The sequence below is a fragment of the Paroedura picta genome, chromosome 5 (assembly GCF_049243985.1).
Source record: "Paroedura picta isolate Pp20150507F chromosome 5, Ppicta_v3.0, whole genome shotgun sequence".
Lineage (NCBI taxonomy): Eukaryota > Metazoa > Chordata > Lepidosauria > Squamata > Gekkonidae > Paroedura > Paroedura picta.
The window spans coordinates 63299696-63325184 of record NC_135373.1 but is presented as its reverse complement, the minus strand read 5'-3'; the positions used below and the strand labels follow the sequence as shown (position 1 = coordinate 63325184).

Here is a 25489-nt window from a genome sequence, read left to right as displayed (position 1 = left end):
GGCATAGCTGTGTGCCAATGCCACGCCCGACAGTGGAGAAACCACATGTTGCCCTGAAGATATTACTCAGAGAGAGCAGGCTGGGAAAGATTTAGCATATGTATTAGACAAACTGGATTCTTACACACAGAGAGATTTGGTACCTATTAAGTCTTAAGTGGGGGTTATAGTAAGTGGGGAGCGTATACATTCCATGGGGAGTTTTTAAAATGGGGGGAGGAGACATTAGTATTTTAAGCAGTCCCTTCTCTTTACTTACAATAGCCTGTGAAGGAGAGCTGTTTTATACCAAATCCTAGATTTTTCTTCCCAAGCCCTCAATAAAGTGAACCATAGTAATATATATATTATATATATTATATATATTATACACACACACAAACATGCATAGGCCTCTTGTGGTGCAGGGTGGTAACCGGCTCAAGATTGACTCAGCCTTCCATCCTTCCAAGGTCGATAAAATGAGTACCAACAGCGAATGAAGAGCCCCCGCTCCTCCCCGCTCCCCCCCTTCCTCCCAGAACTCCACCAGAGCGCTCTGGACCTGTTATGGTATTGCAATGTTGCATCGTTATACTATTTATTATATTGTTATACTGTTATATTGTTATACTGTTATACTGTTATTAATTACTGTATTTTTTTTAATGAAGACTGTTTCATGCATTGTTGATTAGTTTAATGTAAACTGCCTTGAGCCTTCGGGGAGGGCGGTATATAAATCTAAAAAATATAAATCTAAAAAATGAATGAATAAATAAATAAACAAACAAACAAACGGTAATGACTGCGAAAGGGAATGGCAAACCACCCTATATTGAGTCTGCTAAGAAAACACTAGAGGGCATCACCCCAAGGGTCAGACATGACTCAATGCTTGCACAGGGGATACCTTTACCTTTACCTTTACCTTTACCTTTACCTTTACCTTTACCTTTACCTTTACCTTTACCTTTACCTTTACCTTTACCTTTACCTTTACCTTTACCTTTATCTTTACCTTTACAGGCCATCTAGTCCAACTCCCTGCTCAACGCAGGATCAGCCCAAAGAATCCAAGAAAATTGTGTATCCAACCTTTGCTTGAAGACTGCCAATGAGGGGAGCTCACCACAGATCATCCTTGTCGCTCTCCTCTGTACCCTTTCAATTTTATCTACGTCCTTCTTGAAGTCAGGCCTCCAGAACTGCACATAGTACTCTAGGTGTGGTCTGACCAGCGCCGTATACAATGGGACTATAACATCTTGTGATTTTGATGTGATGCCACTGTTGATACAGCCCAAAATGGCATTTGCCTTTTTTACCACTGCATCACACTCATGTTTAGCTTACAATCCACAAGTACCCCAAGGTCTCGTTCACACAGTGTTACCTAGAAGCGTATCCCCCATCCAGTGGGCATGCTTTTCATTTTTCTGACCCAGATGCAGAACTTTACACTTATCTTTATTAAATTGCATCTTGTTCTCATTTGCCCATTTTTCCATTGTGTTCAGATGTCGTTGAACTCTGTCTCTCATTCTTCTGTCCATGAGAGCGAAAGCAGAAGGATGTAACCTAGCTGTAAACTGCACAGAGCTTTTATTCCAATCCCATGTCAATTCAGTCCCTGCCGTCTACACAGAATGCGATTACCATTTTGATTTTGGGCGATTTAAATTTTCCTTCTGCAGCAAGAAGGGTTGATCCAAAGTGATGCTACCTTTATTGTGTGATATCTTAGAGTGTTTTTAATGCTCACTATTTGGATTGAGAAAGCAGGCTGTTTTGAACCTCTGTGGTAGAGATACTCTGATTGGCCAAAGGTGGCCAGGTGACAAGCTTGCCTTAATGGAGAAGCTCCTAATTTCTCTCAACTTCTGTCAGTCTTGGATATTTTCTCCCTCCTCTACCTTCTTCCATCCTCCCCCCCCCCTCCAAGAAAAGAAAGAGGCTCCCTGCTTGGCTCCTCTCTCCCCACCTTCAAGAAAAGAAAGAAAGAGGCTTGGTTCCCCCCCCCCCTTCTGAACTACCCTAACCATGTGCAGAACACTTTCCTGCTTCAATGAGGGGGGGGGAGAAGAAAATCCGAGTTCAAATTGATCTGAATTCAACAGGATTGACAATGAAATAAACAAAGTAAGTGCAGACTCTGCCCTGATCTCATCAGATCTTGGATGCTGAGTATTTGGATGCAAGAGAGCAAGGGAGAATTTTCAGAAAAAACATATGGCAAACTACCTCTGCTTCACACATGCCTGGAAAGCCTCTTGCTGGGGTCTCTATAAAATGGTTGCAACTTGATGGCATGCACATAAGCATAAGGGATGAGCTAATGAAAAAAAATACTATGAAGAAGATATGGTAGTGACAACAAAGGCAAGGGAGAAAGAGAATGTGCCAGTCAGGTGCTCATCAAAATAGCCCTTTGGGGAGAACTTGTGTGAGCCAAACCTCCATCCATGAAAGCTCCTGTTCTCTTTAATGACTTCCTATATTCTCTTGCTGGTTCCAGTGCCTGGAACTCACCTATATTGGTGAAATCTAGTGGAAAATGTTGGACTAGAACTGGGAAGATTCAAGTTCAAATTCCTATGTTGCCATGGCTCCCAGTAGGCGATCCTAATAACTCAAACTCCCTCAGCCTAACCTCCATCACAGGGTTGTTGTGAGAAAAAAACATATAAGAGAGGATGGGCAAATTATATAAGACACCTTGAGGTCCTTGGAGGAAGGATGGGATAAAAATGTGATGGATGGATCATAAATATACCTACCAGAAGACAGTTGCTTGTCTGGAATGCTGGATTTCTTTCCTATTGCTTATTTGTTGCTTTGGTGGGAAGTTAGATGATACTGTTGTATATGTGATGGAGAAAGAACACAAGCTTCCTCCTACAGAACCAGGTTAAAGATACTGATTCTGACTAGTAGTTGCTCTTCAGCATCTGATTCACATCTCCTGCTATCAGATCTTTTAAACTATAGATGCTGGAAATTGAACCAGGGACCGTCTGTATGCAGTGCAGAAGTTCTACCATTATGCTACAGCCCTCTCCCCGTACAGGTTAATGGGAGATAATTAAACCTAGGCCAACATTTCATCAATTAGTGCTGCTGTGCCTAGTTTGTACCACTTAAACTAGGGCGTCCATAGAGTGTACCTTCAGATAGAAACTTTCTAAACTAGATGTTATCAGCATCAAAACCACCTTGAATCAAGAGGGAAGGCAGGGTACAGCTATTGTAATAATAAAAGTTTTATTTTATTTTATTTCTAACTAGCAAGAAAGCGAATTGCAACCAGGAATGCAATGGGCGCTAGGACCCAGAAAACACAGGCAGGCACAGATGTCTCTCTCCCTCTCACACACACACACAGCAGGAGCCCTAGCAGGGCTTGTTTGTAGCAGAGAATCAGGGCTCATTTACAGTTTGGGGTGGCTGTCTCTGTCTCTCTCTGTCCCTCGCAGCAAGATCCATTGCATGTAATCAGGGCTCGTTTGCAGTTTGGCAGGGCTCTCTCTATCTCTGTATCTCTCTCTCAGGTATCTGAGAGCAAAGTGGCTAGCATCCAGGGAAGGAGGGTGGGAGCTGTAGGGGCAGGACCAATCAGGCCTGATTGGCCCTATTCCAACACGGACACCCTGGACATGTTCCACCCCCCAGGCTGTTTCACAAATATTAAGAGGAACAATGGATAAGGATGTGTCTAAAATTATCAGGACCTCCCCAGTTATTTTTAAAGGCACGTCTTAATCCACAAACTCAAGCAGGAAAAGACAGGAAGAAAAGGAAAATGGGGCATGAGAAGCGATAAGATTCTAGTTGAGATGTTAGTTTTATAAGTGCAGAGATTCTTCTTTCTGGGCACAAACATGCAATTATGCTCTCTCCCTCCTGAAGTACTAAGAGGTAAGGTCCAGGAACCATGCATTTGTCTTGAGAGGCTCTATGTGCACCCATTTCCCAAAGTGAGCTGGCCAAATGCTCGAGTGCAGATTCAGTTGAGTAATTTCCCCTCAAACACATCTTCTATTCAGTCCATCAAAGCCCATCCCGGATGCATCACAATGCACTAATTGCTCCTAAGCTGTTCACAAAGAGCTCATGCAGCTTGTCGACACACTCTCCCGAGTGGCATTCTGGGACCGGGCTGCATTTGTCCTGGAATGAACCTCCATCAGCTGCTGCCACTGAGAATGTTGTCTTGATAATGTACCATAGCAGCTCATTGTGAATTATCTTCCAATAATTAGAACCAGGGGTTTTCCTGCAATGCTACAGTACTACGGTTGGCATGTACTACAGTCAACAAGGTGGCAGTGACTATAGCAGTGGTCAGGAAAAGTCATACTGGGAGTGAATATAATTTGAGGGGGATTCCTTTTTACCAATAAAAACCCAAAGAGAAATGCCATACCTGCCTGAGTTGGTTCAATCCATGACTTTTCCAGTTACAAGGATCTGGTTGAAGGTGTTGTGAAAGACCTCAGTCTGAGACCCTACAGAGTTATTGCCAATCGAAGTTGACAGCAAAACACTGACCTGGGTAGACTAGTAATTTGACTTAGCATATGACACCTTCCTGTGGATAAAAGCAGCATTTGAATAATTAAAAATAATAATTAAAAAGCAGCATTTCCGAATAAAATAAGGCTAAAAATGGAACAGACATGTGGACATGATGTGGTTTTCTAATCTTACACTCAACTAGGTTTTTATTTTGTCTCTTTTTGTTTTAAGACTGACATTGGGAAACTTTTCATGGGTTTAAAGGGGAGGGGAACCCTTTGAAGCTAAACTTTATTACAATGAAAGCCAGAGGGCTTAAAAGGCAAACATGAAAAATATTCAGAGAGAGAAAGAAAGGGGGAGATTTTAATATAAAGAATAAGTCTCAGAGACGCAGGACATAATTTCATTGGCAGGATTATTATTTAATGGCAAAGTAGAATAAAAGGACTTGGCTTTTATTTGGATGAGGTACTTCATATGAAAGGCTTGCTCAAGGCAAAACTTCAGGCTTCTCTATATGTGGGTGTGCCAGGGGAAGAAATCAAGGTAGACTATTCTTCAGTCTCATGCACCTGTAAGAAACCAAATGACGCCAGTGGTGTGTGTGTTTGTGTGTGTGTAAATGAATGACTGGTAGTCACACATTTATAGAGCCAAAACTCTTTCATCTTGATACATTGGTGAGTAGGAATAGAACCAGTCACACTTTATCCCTGCAGAAATTCACATCTTAACACAGCCGTGTGCACCGCGGACTAAATAAAGCCATAAGGGCTTAGGGGGAGGAGTTAGGGCATGCTCTGTCTGGGATGAGGAAGGGTGCCGATTGGCCCCCTCCTCTGGACAGACCATCGGCGGGGCCAATCGGCAGGCGCAAAGCGCCTGCCAATTGGCTTCGCTGATTCCCGGGGCGAAAAGGGAGCAACTGTGAGCCACGCATAGCAACTGTGAGCCACGCATCAGGCCGCCGGCCAGGGAGCCCGACTGCCGGGGGCTCCCTTGCCGGCGGCCTGACGCGGTGAGAGGCACAAAGCGCCTCTCGCCGTGTCAGGCTGCCGGCCAGGGAGCCCCCGACAGCCGCGCTGCGCGTGACTGCCAGGGACTCCCTTGCCTAGCGCCCGCTGTATTTTGATTACAACGCGCTTGATTACTAGAAAGTCATAATTTCTCACACTGGGTGATGGATGTCATGGTTTAATGTCCACTTTGTATGTGGAATGTTCCTGTTTGGTCCCTTCCATCTCTAGTTAAAAGGATCAAAGATATTTGGAAAGACTTTTCTCTACTTGAAATCCAGGGGGAAATACAGACAGCCCCCCCCCCTTAAAACCAGGAAAAGCTTCCCAATGTCAGTCTTAAAGTAAAAACAAACAAAGTTAAAACCTAGAAGAGCGTAAGATTATAAAACTCACATGCTTGTTCTATTTGTAGCCTTATGTTATTCAGAAATGCTGCTTCTTTATCAGATTGTAGGGAGGTGAGCAGTGGGGTGTCACAGGGCTCAGTGCCGGGTCTGGTACTTTTCAACATTTTTATCAATGATCTGGATGACTGTGTGGAGGGAGAGTGAGCAGAAGAGCTGGAGAAAGTGAAGCAAGGATTTCTCCCAATGCTCTGGGCATGGACAACACTCCATGGCTATGGCTAACCAACTGATAGTCCTCAGCTCCAAAGAAGTGTGACTGGCCTTGACCAGGGCTAGAGCTTTTTTGGCCCTTGCCTTGTGGAATAAGCACCCAGAGAGCATCAGGGCCCTGATGGAGCTAGCATAGTTCTGCAGGTCCTGTAAGGCAGATGATTGAGGAGACCAAGACGTATGAGGAAAGCTTGGTCTGTTTAGCCTGGAGAGGAGACAACTGAGAGGGGATCTGATAGCCATCTTCAAGTATTTAAAAGGGTGTCATATGGAGGATGTAGCAGAATTGTTCTCTCTTGCCCTGAAGGGACCGACCAGATCCAATGGGATGAAATTAATTCAAAAGAAATTCTGTCTAAATATCTGGAAGAAGTTCCTGACAGCGTTTTCTCATTTGAACAGGCTTCCTCGGGAAGGTCCCTTCCAACTCTATGATTCTATGAGGTTTTCATTAAGGCCCCTCCTAGCACTGCTTCTGCAGAAATAATTTATCTATTAATCTTTTGTTTTTCTGATCTGAGTTTTACTCACGTTATCTGAGGATTCCTTTAGTGCGAGGTTCTGCTTGTGATGACTCAGCTGGTAACATCATGCTGTTAAAAGGAGGGACCGCCTTTTGCCCTATATCCCCCGCAGGGCTTTACGCTCTGCGGGGGCTAACCTACTGGTCGTTCCCGGCCCCAAGGAAGCCCGCCTGGCCTCGACTAGGGCCAGGGCCTTTTCGGTCCTGGCCCCAACCTGGTGGAATGAGCTCCCGGAAGAGCTGAGGGCCCTGCGGGAATTACCAGCATTCCGCAGGGCCTGTAAGACGGAGCTCTTCCGCCAGGCTTATAACTGAGGCCGGGCGGAAAGAAGATCAGCCCCCCCCCTCACAAACTGGTGGTAGAGAGCGTCACCCCCCACCGTAGATGAGGATGCGGAGAGCAAATGAGTAGGCTACGCCATCGCTGTTACAATTATTGTAAATAATTGGTTTTTATTGTCATTTTATGGTTTTAGGGGACGGGTTTATGTAAGCCGCCTCGAGCCTTCGGGGGGAGGCGGGGTATAAATATAAATATAAATAAATAAATAAATAAATAAATAAAAGCAGAAGAGCTGTTTTTAGTAACCTGCATTTTAACTACCTGAAGTTCACCAACCCCTTCCTCTCCCCATAACAGATACCCTGTGTAGGTGAGGCTGAGAGATCTCTTGACAGAACTGTAACTGGCCCAAGGTCACAGTGGAAGAGTGGAGAATCAAATCTAATTCTTATGATTCACAAGCTCCCCATTTACCAGAAAGACTTTTCAAGGACAGGATTTACCTGGATTGTTTCCCTTATGGGGCTAGCTGCAGGTTATTGGTTTACCCAGGGATCCTGAAGAGTTCAGTGGAGACGTGTTCTCAATTTTTGGACTTTTCAGGTATATGTGGGATCTATTTGTTTTTGTACCCCAGGGTTGTATCATATGACCTACAGTCACTAGCAAAACATGGGATTTCAGAATATACCTCCTTGCTGAACCGGAGGATGTCTTTGGGGAAACTGTAACATGTACTTTGGTTCTCAGAGTAATGGCTTTTTTGTAATGCCAGTTTAAATCACAAATATGAATACCACCCTATATCTGATATCTCTTAACTGCTCCTGTTTGCTTGTCTGGCTGGATGAAACAATGGCTATTGTTGTGATGGTAGATAGTCAATTTATGGTGATCCTTTCAGAGTTTCATAGCAACAGACCAACAGTGATGGCTTGTCATTGCCTGCCTCTGGGTAGCAACCCCGGCCTTTCTTTATGGTCTTCCATCCAAGTTATAATCAGGGCTGACTGGCTTAGCTTCCAATATCCGATGATATGGGGACAGACTAAGACATCCAGGGTGGATTTCATTGCATTTTAGCAATAAGGAGTTTCTTATGTGGATAAGACCACCCAGGATGTGAATGACTGCTGCAGTGCAATGATAATCCCATAGGCAGCAATATGTGGATGTCACCTAAGGCTCTGAAAAGCTCAAAACTGTGCCATGCCCCCCACTTGCCTCCTCAGCTTGCCTTCTCAGCTGGGAGGGGTTGCCCACAAGGTAAGTAACTTTAGGCTGAGCCCATTGTGAGAGACCCATTTACGGTAATCACACAGCAAATTCACAATAATAAAATGACTACCAGATAGAACTTGCTCTGGAAGTGCTTCTCTTTAATGATTACCAGAAGAGTTAACATATTAATATGTTCCCATAAAGCCTGGGTGTGGCCAGAGGCTCTTAGATCACAAGGAGAACTCTTGGGGGAGTAGCTTGATAATGGCACAAAATCTCAGTGGTGTTTCTGTCAGCTCCTTTTAGTCTGCAGGTATAAAAGCCCAAGTGTAGCCAGAGGCATGAGCCTTTTGGCATGAACCAAAGGGAAAGAGCCAAAGCCCTCTTAGTCCTTGTTTTGCAGTCTGTTGCCATTGTGAAAACTGACCACTGGAAGCAGAACCTGACCCGAATATGGTTTTGTAGAGGGGTTTTTTTTGTTTTGTTTTAGTTACTATTTTTCTTGATAGATTATTGCTCGTTTAAGTTAAGTAGTCTGGTAAGCTGCTTGTTATGTCTGTCAGAGAGAAAACTGGAATTGTATGTTGCCTAAATAAATACATGTATGGCTCCATAACAGCATTTATTTCTCCCTTTTTGGTGGCAACTAGCTGCCTGGTGGCAAAACACTGGGCTGATTTTTAAAATTCCCTGATTACAGCTCTGGAGCATGAAAATATCTTAAGTTCTGATCTAGGATAAGCTCAGGGGCTGAATTGGAAGAGCCCAATGACTATAATTTCCAAAGAGTGCATGTCTACACTTGTTCTATGCATGAAAAACACATTCCCATGGGCTAGAGTTGAACCCACATTGTGGTTTAGCCGGATGACAATTCTGGTTTTTAACAAGTAGTATTTTACTCCCCCAATGTATCTATAGGGACATACATACAGTATTGCATATTGTACTATTGTTGTGCTACAACAGTCATTTACAAAGGGATTGAGTTGTCCGCAGAGGATAATCCAGTTGTGAATCAGAATATTTAGTCACCATTTATGAAAACCTCCAAAAAGAAACCTCTCTGCCGTCACCAAGGTACACTGTAATATGCAAGGCTTTAATTAATCCAAGGCTTCTTTGTGACTCTCATATACATATTCAGCTGCCATGAGGGTCATTCCCTCTCACTTGGCAAGTCTGGCACAGGCTGTATATTGAGAGTCCTGTTTGCAGGTGAGGAATTGAGACCTATTATGCACAAATGTTCCCCCCCCACACACACACCATTTTCACCAGGCATGTCCACTGGACTTTCTTTTTCATTCTTCATTTTCTATTGCTGTCACCATGCAGGTTTATTGAGTTTTCTTTTTCATTCTACATTAATTTTCCTCCCTTCCATTCTCAGTTCACTTTCTGGTTACAGCTTCCCTCATTTTCTGATGGTGTTTTTTATGCTGTTTTTCCCCATGCTTCAATTCCAAGTCAAAGGTAATTCAAAAGTACTCCCCACACACCTTTTTCTACTTCTTGGAGGCCACTCCACTGCCCACATTGAGGCTGTTCCACTCTGCACCTTTTGCCACCCTCTCCCATTCATTAGTGTACAAGCCCTTCTCTTCAGCCACAGACATGTGTTTAGTGATAGGGGAGAAAATATCTACATGTGTTCAGAGGCAATCTTTTTCATGTCTTAGCTGTGTTATTATGATCACCATGGTTTTTCTGATGGATCAGATGGTCTTTAGTTCAAAAAGAACCTTGCCTCTTTCATCCCTTACTGAAGCATGACAGAAAATCACTCAGCAAGTGCAGCCCATCTCCAAAGGGCAGTTAAAGCACAACTGCTTTGCAGGGTTAACATGTTGGCCTCATCTAGCCCAGTGAGGCACAAGCCACATGGTGCAAATGGGGACAGCAGCTGCTGCTCTTCCACCCACCTGATCTCATATCATGAATTTGGTTCCTGGATGAAGTACACCAATCATTCAGAAAGGGACAGTTTTACCAAAAGCCAAGGAAATGCAGCCGTGGCGTGGCTTTGAAGACATCCACCCTGTCCTATCCTAGGAATTTCCCGTTCCTTCCTCAAATGCACTATGCTCAGCAACAGAGGAGGCAGAAGGTGTGCCTCTCCTACTGGGATTGGATCCCCTTTACTGTCAGTTCAGGAGAGAACCTAATCTCTTGGCAAAAGCCACAGGGTCTGTGGCAAGGTCTGAGAAAGTTTTATTTCTAAGGCTGATTCTCCACCACCAACCCCCTGCATTGTCATACAACTGCCATTATCTTTTCCCTAGTTGTGTATTGGGGTTTTTGTTTTGTTTTGTTTTGTTTTTTTTTACAAGTGGCATAAATCTATCGAAGATCTGGGAATATCGCTAGTCTCAGTTTGCTGGGGGGGGGGGAAGCAACAGGGGGAAAACATAATAAAATCAGAGTCCAGTAGCACCTTCAAGACCAACAAAGATTTATTCAAGGCGTGAGCTTTCGAATTCAAGCACTCTTCCTCAGACTATGAACTGACCCTCATGACAGTTTTTCCCTAGGGGAAAAAACAGGCTTCTCTGGCAGCTCTCCAAGAAGCCTCTTTGCAAGCTCTGAAATGAGGGAGGGAGGGTAGGACTGGCAATGAATGAGGAAGATGGTACCTGGTGAGGATTCTTTTCCATTTTTCACAGTGGCTGAAAACACAACAGAGAATCCACTAGAGCTTGAAATTAAGAAAAGGGAGCTTTGCAGGTAGTTTCAAAAATAGTTTAGTTTCAGCATTCTTTAAAAAATTGCATGCATTTTTTTGTGTTCCCTTTCATTCAAGGAACTAAACCAGGAGGATTTAAATAGATGGTGCTTACTTTATGCTACTGCTCAGCTGCAACAGGGCAAAAACATGTCATAAGTGATGTTCCCACACCAATGAAGAAAAAAATGCATTTTTATTGTAGCTGCAGAATAAATCATGACAGCTGCTGAGTTACTCACCATTTTAAGTTTTGATGGAAATAGAAGTATCTTTTATCTCACATGAGTCACTTTTCGAGTCATCCTTTTTTTGTAGCACAATCTAGGATTTATTTGGGGGTACATATTTGTTTCACATAATATGTGACTGTTCTGAATCTGTATATTTATGTAAAGTCTCAAAAAGAGGATGACAAATTTTCATGCTTAACTCTGATCAACTAAGTTATCTCCCCCCCCCTCCCCAAAAAAATCTGGGTCTTCATTTCAAGGGAGACAAAAAATTCCAAAAATAATCTCCTGTCTAGATTGTGCCATTGTGCATTCCTCAATGTCGTAGACTGATTGCACAGGTAAATGCAGTGCCTATCATGCATCATTCATTAATTACATTAAATCATCATGGCTGATGAAGGATTTCCTGGCAAGAAGGTATGAGTCAGTCTTGAAACATGGCTAGTCTTCAGATGGAATTTTAGTGTGCATGATTCAAAAACATATAGAATATCCTACAGGGAGTATGTTATTTAGCATAGTTACAGGAACTTCCCAATGTTTTTCAAATAATCTCTAGTGTCCTGATTGGCACATTTGGAGACTTCCTGCTCCTTTGAGCACACCTACTCCTGAAATATGAAGCTGAATAACAGATATATTGTTATGACTCTCCTCCTCTTTCTCTCTGTGTACAAAGTTTTTTTTTCTCTTTTGAATAAAACTATTTATTCTTTAAGCAGGCAGTGCTGCCCGTTCTTATATATTTCTGTATATTTAAACTCTGCCAACAGTTGCCTGGGGAGGACAGGGTTTGTAGAAAAGAGGGACCTCAGCAGGAATGTACTTCCCTAGAGTGTATACTCTGTGACTTCTATTTTTTCCCCCAAAGGAACTGTTCTCTGTAGTCTGAAAATCTGTTGTAATTCCAGGAGAACTCCTAGTCCCACTTGGAAATTGACAATCCTATTAGGAGAGGGGAGGAGTTAAAATGAAACATTAAATAAGAATCAAAAAGAGGCCTTTGGGTATATTTAAATTACAATAAAGCATATATTTTGTGAGCTTTAACATGACTTCTTTTAATATCAATTTATTATAGGTATTATTATAGGTATTATTCACACATTTAATCTGAACTATGAGGGATGAGGGAGCTCTGCACATCCAGGAAAACTTCTGCAGGGATTTCCTCATATAAATGCTATGAGAGTTTATTAAATTGCTGTAGTAATAATTCCAACTCCCTATGGACTACTCATTCTGTAAGTAAGGCTAGGGTCTCCTATAGCAAATTCTCACCAAATTATGATTTCCAGGATGCATTGCAGAAAGCCATGGCAATTAAAACTGGCATGAACCACTCTAAGTTTGTAGCCCCAATATGCCTTTGATTCACCATGACTCAGTATGCCCCTATATGAAATCACGTGATAATTGAGTCTGCCATAGCTGGGTTGGGAAATTCCTAGGAATTTGGGGCTGAAGCAACATCTGGCAGGGGAAAGCTACCAGCCATACAGTCAGCCCTCCAAAGCAGCCATTTTATGTAGGGATATTCTGGGCATTCTCCAGGCCCCACCTGAAGGTTGGCAACCATGCTCTTCACAAGCCCAGCAAGGGCACTGCTTTTTCACATGCTTTTCATCTGAATTTTCTCATTGAAAAAAATCGTCATCAGAAGATAGCAAGGTTATGGCCTTGTGATACCTGGTTCAAATCAATCACCAATCTCTGTGTGGCAGGGGGTTTTGTATGATCCACCCATTCTTCTGTTTCCATGGAAGGGAGGGGGAGTCCTGGATAGGAGTTTAATGAGTCCATTAGGAAGGAAGAAAATGAGCACTATTATGCAACATTATTGTCCCAGGAGGCTCTAGCGTATCTTTAGAGCTGAAACGAAGTCTCTGGGATTCTTCGGAATGCCAGTTTCAACTATTCTGCTAAGCGTCTAAAGACCCAAGCCTTCTGAGAATGATTAATTCATATTTAATCTGCATAACAGATATAAAGGCAATGTAGTAATGCAATCAGATAATGTGTCCCACCTGCCTCGAAAACAAATGCCTTCAGTTCACCTCTTCTTTTAATGCAAACAGCAGGAGGCCTTTATGCTGTGAAGAATCTCCTAGACCTTTACAGGGATGGTTAGAAATATGTTCAGTTATTTCCCCTTGACAAAATGGGCAGCAACTTTTCTTTTATAATATATATATGCTATCTATCTAAACATGATAAAGGGTGTTTTTAACAACTTCTTCCAGCCGAATGGTGGAATAGAGCTCATTTTGAGACTTGTACCTGTCATTCATTCTCAATTTTATGTCTATTGGGGAGGGTGTACTTTGCCAATCAGAAAGTTTAATTACATAAAGTACATTAACTTGTGCATATTAATTCTTGGGTAATTCAACTTTGGGTCAGTTGCAATTCAAGTGAATCCATCCAAATACACACACACACACACATATCTTCTTAATGTCATGATTCGTTCCTAAATTGAATTACAATGGAAACTATTTATAAAAGAAACAATCTGTTTAGCCTTAATGTGTCTGATCTAAGTGCTGTTTATTAAATGTGCTGTGATAAATTACCTTGATGTTTGTGACTTGTCATTTTCTCCTACACAATGTGAAGAGCTTGTTGATAATAAGGGGTTCACTGGAGTGCTGATTGATTTCCCTCACTAACAAGCACTTCTCTAGTCTGCCAAAAGCCCAATTATTTATGAAGATACCAATGTAAACCAAGCACAAAAGAACACAGGAGAGTTTCAGTTGACCAACTGAAAAAATCCATGCAAGAATTCACTGGGGTTAGCTGGAGTCATTTTAGTTAAAGCAAATGAAAGTTTAATTAGGTTAGGATTTGTTTATTATTTTTAAACAATTATTTCTGGTTAGTAGTAGTGGACATATTTTTCATAAAAACAGCGGATGATCATTCCTTATTTTCCTCTGCATGTAACAGTTGCACAATCATGGTGTATACTTCAAATGGGCCCATTTAAAAAAATATTAAAATGTAGGCTGCTCGCATCTGACTTATGGCTCCAGGGCCTCTTCTGCATGATGGATAAGCTGATGAAAACTCACTAAATACATCATTGTTTTTCTGATATCTGCACAGAAGAGTGAATTTACTCTGCAAAACTGATTTTACTCTGCATAGTGAACTGCCTCTTTGGTGCTTTAAGCATCTTTTAAGCATTGTTTCTGAAAGATGCTTTTCACCAATTCATTTCTCTCCTGCCTGCCTGAGATGATCTATTAGTCATGCAGAGAAGCTCCTTAGTTATGCAGATTAGTGACTGCATTAGAGAACAGTCTAAAGAAGTCTGCCTGGTCTCGTCCAGGGCCAGAGCATTCTCCGTCCTGGCCCCCACCTGGTGGAATGAGCTCCCAGAAGAGATCAGGGCCCTGACGGAGCTTAAACAGTTCCGCAGGGCCTGCAAAAAGGAGCTCTTCCGCCAGGCATTTGGTTAAGACCAGACATAACCAACAATGAACAAAGGGCACCCGCTTTCCCTCCCCTTCCTCCCAGAACTCCACCAGAGTGCTCTGGACCTGTTGTGCCATTTGCACGGTTGCATTGTTATACTGTTATATTATTATTATTATTGTTATACTGTTTATTATACTGTTATTCTGTTACAACCACTGTTATTATTGTATGATTATTAATGAATACTGTTCTATGTATTGTTTATAAGTTTAATGTAAACCGCCCTGAGCCCCCGGGGAGGGCGGTATAGAAATATAATAAATAAATAAAAATAAAATAAATAAACAAAGCGGAGTTGGCAAAACTACAGAGGGCAGGGCTATGAACTGTTTCATGCAGAGAGCATTGCAGCATAGTTTTTCAACAGACTATATTCAATGCAGAATGATGATTGTAATATAATAAAGCGGTCTAAACTGGTTGTTTTTTAAACTGTTTTACTTGGCTCCTTGCAGAATACTTCCAGGACTCTCTTTGCTTAACTTCTCCCCTTCTAGATAAATATGAGGCAAATTATTTTTTTTCCTTTCTTTCTACTGCATCTGAAGAAGTAAGCTCAAACTCAAGAAAGTTCATGCTGGAATAAATGGTGCACGTCTTTATGGAGCCACTGGACGTTTGTTTTGTAAGACTGTGTGAAAACATCTGTATGCAAAATAACATCAATAAAGATTACACCCAAAGAAAGACTTTGAAAAGAGTGACTGTCCAGTTTGCTTGCTATTCAAACAAGTGGCTGTGGAGCACTGCACAAAAACAACAGGTCTATGAAGGAAGAGAAAGAAGAGAAGCTGGCAATGCACCTGCATGAAATGCAGTACTACCTTGTACAATACTGCCTGAGGTTGTAGAAAATAACTACTGAATTGGCTGAAACTGCTCACAAACAGACTAGCTTCTCCAAGACTGTCTCTCTGCTCATGCCTAGAGTAGAGGAGGAGGAGGAGGAAGTGGAAAGCTGGCTTTTTATACCCCACTTCTCTCTTCAGTCACCATGGCTGGTGGTCACTGAGGACCTCTCTTCTATGAATCTATACGGCCCGATGACAGTCACTAGTGATAACATATGGTCATCACTATTTCCACTGGCAGTGAATTGCAGATGGCAGTAAATAAGGGCGCTTTCTATCTCCATGGCAGATGCAAAGACCAAGTTGCTATGCTAGATTTTTTAATATTAGTTTTTTAGTAGCTTAGGTTCACAATCTGGATATTGCAAGACACTCTGTTCTGCTTCCACAAACATGGATATACTTGATGACAGTTATAATTTGGAATGGAGTTAGTGGGTAACAAACACCATCTTCATAAAATTTTAACACACCTCTTCCATTTTTGTCTTTTTCCCTGTATCAATTGCAATAGAGTCAATGAAAGCTTATGCAAGCATAAATCTGTCACACTTTAAAGTACCACAAAACTCATTTTGTCTTTTTCTGCACAGATTAACAGAGCCACCCTTCAGGAATTTCTCAGCTTTGAAAATAGCATAACCATTTAAAATGCTTTTATTACATCTTCATTTCAGACTTACGCTGGACCCTGACCAAGTGTCTCGGGGCTAATTCACATGACCCTTTTTAATGTGGTGAATTCCAAAATTTGCATTCCCTTTGAATTCTGGCATGCCAAGCTAGCTTGTTTGATGATATGAGATCACACATTCTGCAAAACTGAGCATCACTCCCATGCTCTCCCCCCCCCCCCAAAGGCTTTTCGCTGTATGCTGACATGATCCATGGCCCTTAATTCCAGCTCATCAAGTTCCTGCTTGTCTAGAGTCCAGCTGCTGTAGAGTTTGTATTCCTCATTCTTGGGCTATTCCAGCAGATTAAGGAATCTCCAGGGAAGAGATAACCTTCTCATTGGGCTGACTGCTCTGCCCTTAGCTTGTTGCTGGGCTCCATATTTTCCCCTTGAGCCTCTTTCTGCCTTTTCTTGTCAGGCTTTCCCATTTGAATCTTGCCAAGCCTCCAACCTTTCCCCAACCCATAAATCTCTCCTAGAAAAGAAAGCCCTTTTGATACTATACTCTTGGAGACTGTTTGGTGCCCTCCTGCTGCTTCATTTATAGTTGCTTTGGTTTGACCAGTGTGGATGAAGAGCTCCATTGAATGGTTCAGAATAATATTAGCTTTTTAGGGAATGCTTAGATTGGTTCTGAATTGCATCACAAATATTTTGTGCACAGTCATTTCTTCAATTGTTTCTCTCTTCATCCACATCCACTGCCCACCCAATCCACTCAAAAGAAGAAAAAGGTGGCACTTACCCAAATTCTCTTAATCCTTCTGGAGTAGAAGGATAGGGGAGAAGCTGGGTTACTTGCCTCTGTGGGATTCTAGCCCTGCCTGTTTTTTTTTCCTGTTATATTTCCCAAACTGCTCATGTTTGTGATTATTCATATTGTAAGCTGGGTCAGAAACATATCATGAATTCACACATTTCCCCCTGGAAGCTGCAGTTGGATCCGAGCATAAGCCAACATGATGAGCACTCTCAAGTATGTTATTCCAAAAGGGCTTCAAACGTCTCTGATTTTAGGGTAATATGTGACCTGTTCTTGATGAACCTCAGCCATATGGAATTCCATCAATGCACCAACAGTAGCTGTCCAGCAAGCTGCCAGACCAATTGCACCGATGCAAAAGTGTTGAAAATATCACTCCTTTCTTCATGAACAAATTATCTGTAAGATCATATGGAACACTTAACTTGAGCAAAAAACAAAGTGAAAATCATTTGATTTAATGGGTTTTGTGTTTAGAATATTGGCTTGGGATCTGGTAGACCAAGGTTCAAATCTCCACTCTGCCACGAAGTGTTCTGGGTGACCTTGGACCAATTGCACACGCTCAGTCTTGGGCCAATTACTACCTCTCAGAGTTCTTGCGATGATTAAATAGAGGAGAAGAGAATGGTGTACATCACTTTGAAATCCTTGAAGAAAGGGCTGTATCAACAGGGGCATCACATCAAAATCACAAGATGTCATAGTCCCATTGTATACGGCACTGGTCAGACCACACCTGGAGAACTGTGTGCAGTTCTGGAGGCCTCACTTCAAGAAGGACGTGGATAAAATTGAAAGGGTACAGAGGAGAGCGACGAGGATGATCCGGGGCCAAGGGACCAAGCCCTATGAAGATAGGTTGAGGGACTTGCGAATGTTCAGCCTGGAGAAAAGGAGATTGAGAGGGGACATGATAGCCCTCTTTAAGTATTTGAAAGGTTGTCATTGGGAGGAAGGCAGGATGCTGTTTCCATTGGCTGCAGAGGAAAGGACGCACAGTAATGGGTTTAAACTACAAGTACAATAATATAGGCTAGATATCAGAAAAAAATGTTCACAGTCAGAGTAGTTCAGCAGTGGAAAAGGCTGCCTAAGGAGGTGGTGAGCTCCCCCTCACTGGCAGTCTTCAAGGTTGGATACACACTTTTCTTGGATGCTTTAGGATGCTTTGGGCTGATCCTGCGTTGAGCAGGGGGTTGGACTTGATGGTCTGTATGGCCCCTTCCAACTCTTCTTCTTCTTCTTCTTCTTCTTCTTCTTCTTCTTCTTCTTCTTCTTCTTCTTCTATGATTCTTCTTCTTCATATGATCTGGGTCCAGCATATCTGAAGTATAACCTGTCTTCCTATGCCTCCCGGAGAGCTCTCCAAACACCAACAATTTGGTTACCTCTGACCCAAATCTGCCTGGCCTTGACCAGGACTAGTGCCTTTTTTAGTCCTGGCCTCTTCCTGGTGTAATGATCTCCCAAAGAGTTAAGGGTCCTGAGTTAGTCAGTTTCACAAGGCTTGTAAGACAGAGCTCTTCTGCCAGGTGTTTGGTTGAGGCCAGGACAGTGACATACTTCCTCTAGGGCCCCTCTTCAAAACTTTGATGTATCATGCTGTCAGAAGATCTCACCTGCAACTAGCTGCAATTAATATTGTATTTAAATTCTTTATTATGATGATACTGGGTTATTTTATGGGTTGTGTTAAGTTACAGATTTTATTTTTAAAAAATCTTGTAAGCTGCCATGAGCCAGTGACCCCAGGAGTGGTGGCATAGAAGTCCAAAGTCATACGTAAATAATAAGTGATAAGTGATGTGACACATGAATACATATAAAGCAGCTTTTGGTGTTGTAGCAGGAGGGGGAAGCAAGGAACATCCAATCCATTAATGAAAACCTTATGATCAGATGAAAGTTTTACTGGCTAAATAATTTGGATTCAGATCTTTGATTTCCCCGCTTGTTTGGAAATGGTAGTCTTGCTGCTCCCTTTCTGCTTAGTTTCCTCACCTTCTGCTCTGTTCTAAGTCAATATGTTCCATTCTTGACTCTGAAGGGACATTATAGATCAATATTTGAACTGGGATTTATGAACTCCGAATTGGGTTTCTGGGTCCTGAGGCTTAAGGCTGGACCCTTCTCCTCAGCCTTTGATGAACATTCAATTAATATCAATGGTGATCATTAAACTGGTCAGCAATTTGCCTCTTTAATTAAAAAGAAATGAGATCATTGAAAAGTAATGGAATATGGCTAATTTAATTAGATTTTGTTTTTTATCTTGTTCCTACCGTCCTAATAGCCATTAAGACTTTGCATATTTAGATGTCAAAAACCAATCTTCTCATTCAGATACCAAATGCACTTTGTAAGGATGGTGTTCTTCCCCCTCTTCTGTGCAGCATGGGATCAGAAAACAAATTGCCATTTTTTCTTCTGTTGTGACAGCTGGATAAGACAATTGCATAGCTTATGAGAATTTTGCCCTGCAGAAGCAAAGTTCTCTGCTGCCATACAAATAGCAATTGTGCAAAATGGTCTTTAGAACTCTTCAAGGCCAAATTTATACGTTGGGGAGATTTACTAATATTTAAAATGCTCTAAAGATGCCTCTGGAACACGGCTTTAAATCATCATTTTATTGAGCATTAACATTCTTATGTTCTGAACCTAGTAAAATCACTAGCAGATGCTAGAAGCTCCCTGCAAGCTAAAATAAATGAGATGAGGCCATTGCACTTTCGTCATATCTCAAGAAGACAAAACTCACTGGAAAAGACAATCATGCAAAGGAAAGTTGAAGGCTGCAGGAAAAGAGGCAGACCCAACATGAGATGGATTGAATCAGTCAAGGAAGTCACAGTCCTCCACATTTCCCACCGGACAGGCTGGATAGATAAGGCCCAAGGGCCATGTTGGGTGGGGAAGGCTGCTAGATCCCTCCATCCCCTCTGAGGAGAGGGAGGGTGGAGAAAAGGAAAGAACGCTAGATGCAAGGCATGGGAAGGTTTTGTGAGACCAGGTCCTGTTACTGAGGACTCCTCAGATGAAAAGCCTTGCCAGGAGTTCCCAGCTTCACCCAAGCCTCAGCTGGATGTTCAACAGGCAGAAATCTCTTATCAGCAGGAAGGAATGGAAATGCAGACAAACCAGGTCATAGATTCGAAAGTTGTTGCAGGAGCTCTTTATTTCTCAGCCCAACCTCCAGCTGCAGCTCCCTGCCTTGTCAGTCCACCTGGGTCATCTGAGCCAATTAATCAATGCTAGCTATGTGGTGGAAGAGAGCTACAGTCTAAAAGGCACCATGCCACATTAAGAAGACAGTAGCTGACTACAGAAAACTGTGAGTTATCACAGAGTGAGGCCTAAGAGACTGCTGACAGCCTATATTAGCTTGAGGCGGGAAGATCTGGGTTGTGGACCTGCTCCTTTTGCTGATTCCCTTGGACTGCCTGAATGAACCCTTGTTCTTGGTATTCTGTTTTTGAAAGACTGTTTCTCTTGCCTTCCTGTGTCAGCTCGTCTGTGCTTCATTCCAGCAAAGAGCTGAAACTTGAGACCAACACAGGATGCAAAGGAAGCAGCTGGCTTCCCTCCCTTGCCTGGGGGAGATAGAAGGTAGGTAGAGCCTGAGGATGGGGCAACTTATCAGCAGCAGGGCCTTTCAGAGAGGCTGGCACCTCTTCCACCAAACAAGCAGCAGTAAGATGAGAGGAGGACAGATAAGCCCTACAATTGGCTCTAATTGAGAGACTGCTCTCTCCCAGGGAGAGCCAATCAGGTAGCGTGTGAGTTATAATTTGAACTGATTTCCCCTCACTGGGACAGTGCTCTCTCCCTATCTGCACACAATTTGAACTGTTTGGCTCTCATTGGGACAGTACATATTCCCTGTCTGCACACAATTTGAACTGATTGGCCCTCATTTGGGAAAGTGCTCTCTCCCTGTTCTACTGCCTACAGAAGTTACATATGTCTGGGTACTGTTGACAATCTTTAGAATTCTTTCAGGATGCTTGTCATCTAAGTGGCCAGTGCTGATCATAGGATACAATGTTGTTTACTAGATGAGCTAGTACACTGCGAAATCAGTATGGGATGATCATCTTGGTCTTGGGGACTGCTTTTGTATTACTTGGCCCGGTCATTGTGGCATGAAATGGCCTGCACTCCTACATACTGTTGCAAGGGGGATTTTTCATGCAGGTCCATCATTGATCATCATCATCCAACTGGCAGAAAATGACTTACCTGCCACCAAGGGCTTGCATCTGCTTTGTTGCATCTCAACAGATTTGATTGTGCTGTGCCAGCATCTTCCAGGGGCACAGATCATATGGTCTGAATTCCTTCCACACTGCATATGTTAAGGGGCTTCATCCCCAGGCAGGATCAATTTGGCTAGATGTAGAGTCAACAAACTGTGGCAAAGTTGATTATAAGATGGGGCATTTTGTTCATCCATCATTCTGACATTTCTCATTGGCTTGAGGCACTTTATCTCAGAGCTGGGGTACATCTGTCACACTGGGGTTGTGACCTATGGTTGCACAGGATTGGTGATACCCATTTATTTATTTGTTGGTTTATTTGATTTATATACTGCCCCTTACTGTGATGCAGGGCTAGGATTGGGGCCTGGTAGGCACTCATTCTGAGGCAGTTTTGGCATGGGATGCAGCCTGTTGGGGGAGTCCAGTCTAAACAATGGACTCACCATCTTAGGGGCCTCTCTATGAGGTGTCATGGATGCAAGCTGGTGCCAGCCTGACTGGGGAGGCAGGTGGCTTGCATTGCCAGGTGGCCAGGGAACCAAACAGAAGCCTGTGCCAATTTAGGTCCCCCATGCTCTCCACTTTCCAAGAGGAATTCCAACAGGAAAGGGGAGTTGCATTCCAGGTTAAGATCTGGCGATGGTCTCCTAAGGACTCCACTTGGTTCTGGCAGTTGGCTGACTATCGGAAAAGGTTCTTTCATATCCTGTCAACACCCCTGCTGGAGTTCAATAAAGCTGTGGCCTGATTTAACCCAAAATCCTACGTTGCATCCACCTTACAGCCCCAAAATGCCATCCTGATAGGTAATTACTGGCTTACTAGTTGATTTGCTCTTTGTTTATATCATTGGCTGCAGATCTATACAATAACAAATGGACTATGAGGGAGGGAGGAGGAGGACTACCCCTAGGCTATGTGAGAATGCTTTGGTGTGACACACTACTGATTGCTTTGCATTAAACTGGACTGTAATATCACAATACGTGAAAAACAATCTGACAAACTGGAATCATATGTGCATCCATTCCTGTGAAGGCATAACATGCAATATTAGAATGTGTTTTGTATTTCTCAGTGCCTAAGTAGAATTGGGGCTAGTTCATATCCAGGTTTTTTTAAATTATTAATTCTACGATCTGACAGGATCAGGCTAACCTGGGCATCTAGATCAAGGCAACAGCTGTATCCATAGATTCACAATAGACTCAAAACTATCTCTGTGTTCATAACCAGTAATAGACAATAAGGAAAATCAAAGTGGGGATGAGCAATTGGGATGTGAGTGTCCTGCATAGTGGAGGGGATTGGACTAGATAACCCATGAGGTCCCTTCCAACTCTATGATTCTATGGGGAGAGTCAACCATTACTATCATACAGTAATGCCTTTACTTGTCATACAGTAATGCTTTATCATACAGTAATGCCATTACTATCATACAGTATTACCCTTTCAATCCACATTTGATGAGGTAAATGGTATAATTAGGCACAAACCGGGAAAATGCATTTCAGTTTGTGGTGTGCTCAGTTCACAAACCAGGAACTGTCATGAACTTTGTGACCTTGTAGAATGCCTCCCCAGCATGCTAGAGATGCCATACTCAAAAGGAATCCCATGCTGACTCTCTTCTACTTGTCATCCAAGTTTGGTGAAGGTTGAATTTACAGCATGTGAGCTATGATTCCCCAAATAAGTTGTCCCCAGGAAAATGTTTTATGGGGAAATGACCACCTGCCATAGCCCTGACCTGGCTAGCTCTGGCAAGCTATATCTTGTCAGATCTCAGGGCTAATCAGGATTGATCCTGGATATTATTTATATGGGAGACCTCCAAAAAACAGCTCAAAGAAAGACAAAGGAACAAATGATGGGTGGGCTCTCCTTAAACAAGAACTATTGCATGCTCAAACCATTACTATTCCAGCAAAATGGAAACATTGTAGGGGATCCAAGAATCCTATTTGAGTGAACAGAGAACTTCAGGAGGAGCTAAGGAAGAATAATGAAATGTTGAAGAAATGGAGAGAAGGACAAACCTCTAAAGAGAAGGATCTGCAAGTTACAAGGCACTACAAGTCAGCTATCAGAGAGGCCAAAACTGGGAGTAAGAGTAGTTCAGCTGCTTAGGGAAGTAGTGAGCTCCCCTTCACTGGCAGTCTTAAGCAGCAGCTGGATAGATATTTATCAGGGATGCTTTAGACTGCTCCTACATTGACCAGGGGGTGGGACTAGATGACCCCTTCCAACTCTATGATTCTAAGGAACACTAGGGTCATGATGTGGAGGCAGACAACGACAAATCAGCTCTGAACATCTTTTGCCTGGCTTCCAGACAATTCTAGGATCCTGGCTATGTTGGCTATACTACATACATGCCAGTGAGTGAGTGAGTGCGTGACCACCTGTCATTTCCACAGAAAGCACTTTCCTGGAGCGACCTTCTTTGGGGAGCTATAACACGGACCTTGTAAATCCAATCAATAAACTTGGAGGGTAGGTAGAGGAGAATCAGCTAGAAATCCTCTGAATTTTGTTTCTCTAACTTGCACAGGATCTATTCTATACACTGCTGAACATCCTGAACCTGTGCCTGTCAAAATGACTGACATTGATAGGGGGGCAAAACTTTAGGTGCATGTATAGGAGCATCAGGGACTGGTCCCCTGTAGCTTTGATGTCTTTAGCTTGCACAGGATCCATTCGATATATTTTTGAACTTCTTGGACCTGTGCCTGTCAAAATGATTGCCTATCACTGACAGGCAGTCATTTTGATAGTTGTGTGTTCAGGAGCATATAGAATTGACCCAGTGCAAGCTAAGATGTCAAAGCTACAGGGTACCTATCTCAGATGTGCCTCTATGCTCTCCAAGTTATGCTCCCCCCTCAACAATTGCTTTGAAGTTGGGTAAACATTTAGATTGGGTGGAGACAGCCTGTCTGGAAATGTATCTGTTCACAAACTGACATGAACAACCACAAACAGATCAAAAGTTCATAAAACTTTCATGCCAGTTGACCTGCTACATACTTCACAACCACAAACCACAAACCAACCAAAATTCATCACTAACTTTAGTTCATGATCTGGTTTATGCCCATCCCAAGTAAATGAATCATCAGCAGAATGTTGAGCTGAGCACATTTGGTGCATGGGCTCATATGGACAGAAACAGCTCTATGAGTGCTTGGCTGTGAATGGCTTTCAGAGTTCAGACTGCCCCTTACAATGAGCACAGAAACAAATTGGTACCTTGTTCTGCTGGTGTAGAATTCTGTCATTTTACAGTATCTGATAAAAGATGAGCTATGACTTCTCCACAAGCAGGAGCACCAAAGTTGTCTTCGAGAGTGGATTCATTACATCATCAAGCATGGAAGATATTAAACCATGAATGGACAGGACAAAGTCAGACTGAAGGAAGGAGGGACTGTGCAGGAGATGCCAATGAAAAGACATTTCTAAAACAAGTCCAATCTGATTTTTTTTCAGTAGGATCCCAAAGGTTTTCTACCCAGTCAGAGAAAATAACTTTATCACAGGTAAAACATTCCCTTCCAGAACTTTCCAACTAGCATTCCCAGCTAGCATCACTTGAATCTTGTCTTAATTCAGTATCAGTTTCTTTTTCCTCTTCTACATGACTTTAACTTCCCGGAGCTTTCAAGACAATTCCAGGCAATGGATGACAGATTAAAGAATGACCATCAGAGCTGTACATTTCAATAACTACACATCCTCAAACTTGGTTATGCAAGTATATATCTGATCTTTCAGATTTGTCAGTGGATATGTGTGTGTGAAGTACTGTCAAGTTTGCAGATCACTTATAGTAATCCTATAAGGTTTTCAAGGTGAGAGACGGACAATGGTGGTTTGCCAATGCCTTCCCCTGGAATTTCTTGGTAGTTTCCCATGCCAATATTAATCAGATGAGGTCAGGATCCATGTCAGCATCCAGGTCAGGATGTTACCAATTGATAGGTTAAAAATAGGAAATCAAAAGTCAGCCTTCTACATCAGCTTCCAAATTGGCTGGGAGCCTTCCCAGAAATTTCTACAGGATTCTGATCTGGTTGATGAATTTGTTTACTGGATGAACATCTTGTAGAACAGGCTGATCAGTCATGAAATTCAAGTAACAGCTGCCAAAATACTTCAATAGGAAAGGGAACCACCATTTACCGAAACAGTGTGAGAAGCATGAGCAAATTCCCCGTTGGCAAATGTATACACACAAGGTGGAGTAGGACAATTCCTTTACATAAGTTTCTGTTGGGATTTTTTAAAGGCAAGGCTAGGCAAGTAGCTAGGC

General features: G+C 42.5%; 2 long non-coding RNA genes across 2 annotated transcripts in view; one reads left to right on the top strand and one right to left on the bottom strand.

The window, feature by feature from the left end:
* LOC143839064 (uncharacterized) overlaps nucleotides 1-25489 on the bottom strand; it is a 63314-nt gene that overhangs the window by 23480 nt on the left and 14345 nt on the right. Inside the window, exon 2 of the long non-coding RNA XR_013231571.1 lies at nucleotides 6668-6729. This is a non-coding gene — a long non-coding RNA (uncharacterized LOC143839064). The remainder of the gene's footprint in view (nucleotides 1-6667; nucleotides 6730-25489) is intronic.
* LOC143839063 (uncharacterized) overlaps nucleotides 20342-25489 on the top strand; it is a 54091-nt gene continuing 48943 nt past the window's right edge. Inside the window, exon 1 of the long non-coding RNA XR_013231570.1 lies at nucleotides 20342-20512. This is a non-coding gene — a long non-coding RNA (uncharacterized LOC143839063). The remainder of the gene's footprint in view (nucleotides 20513-25489) is intronic.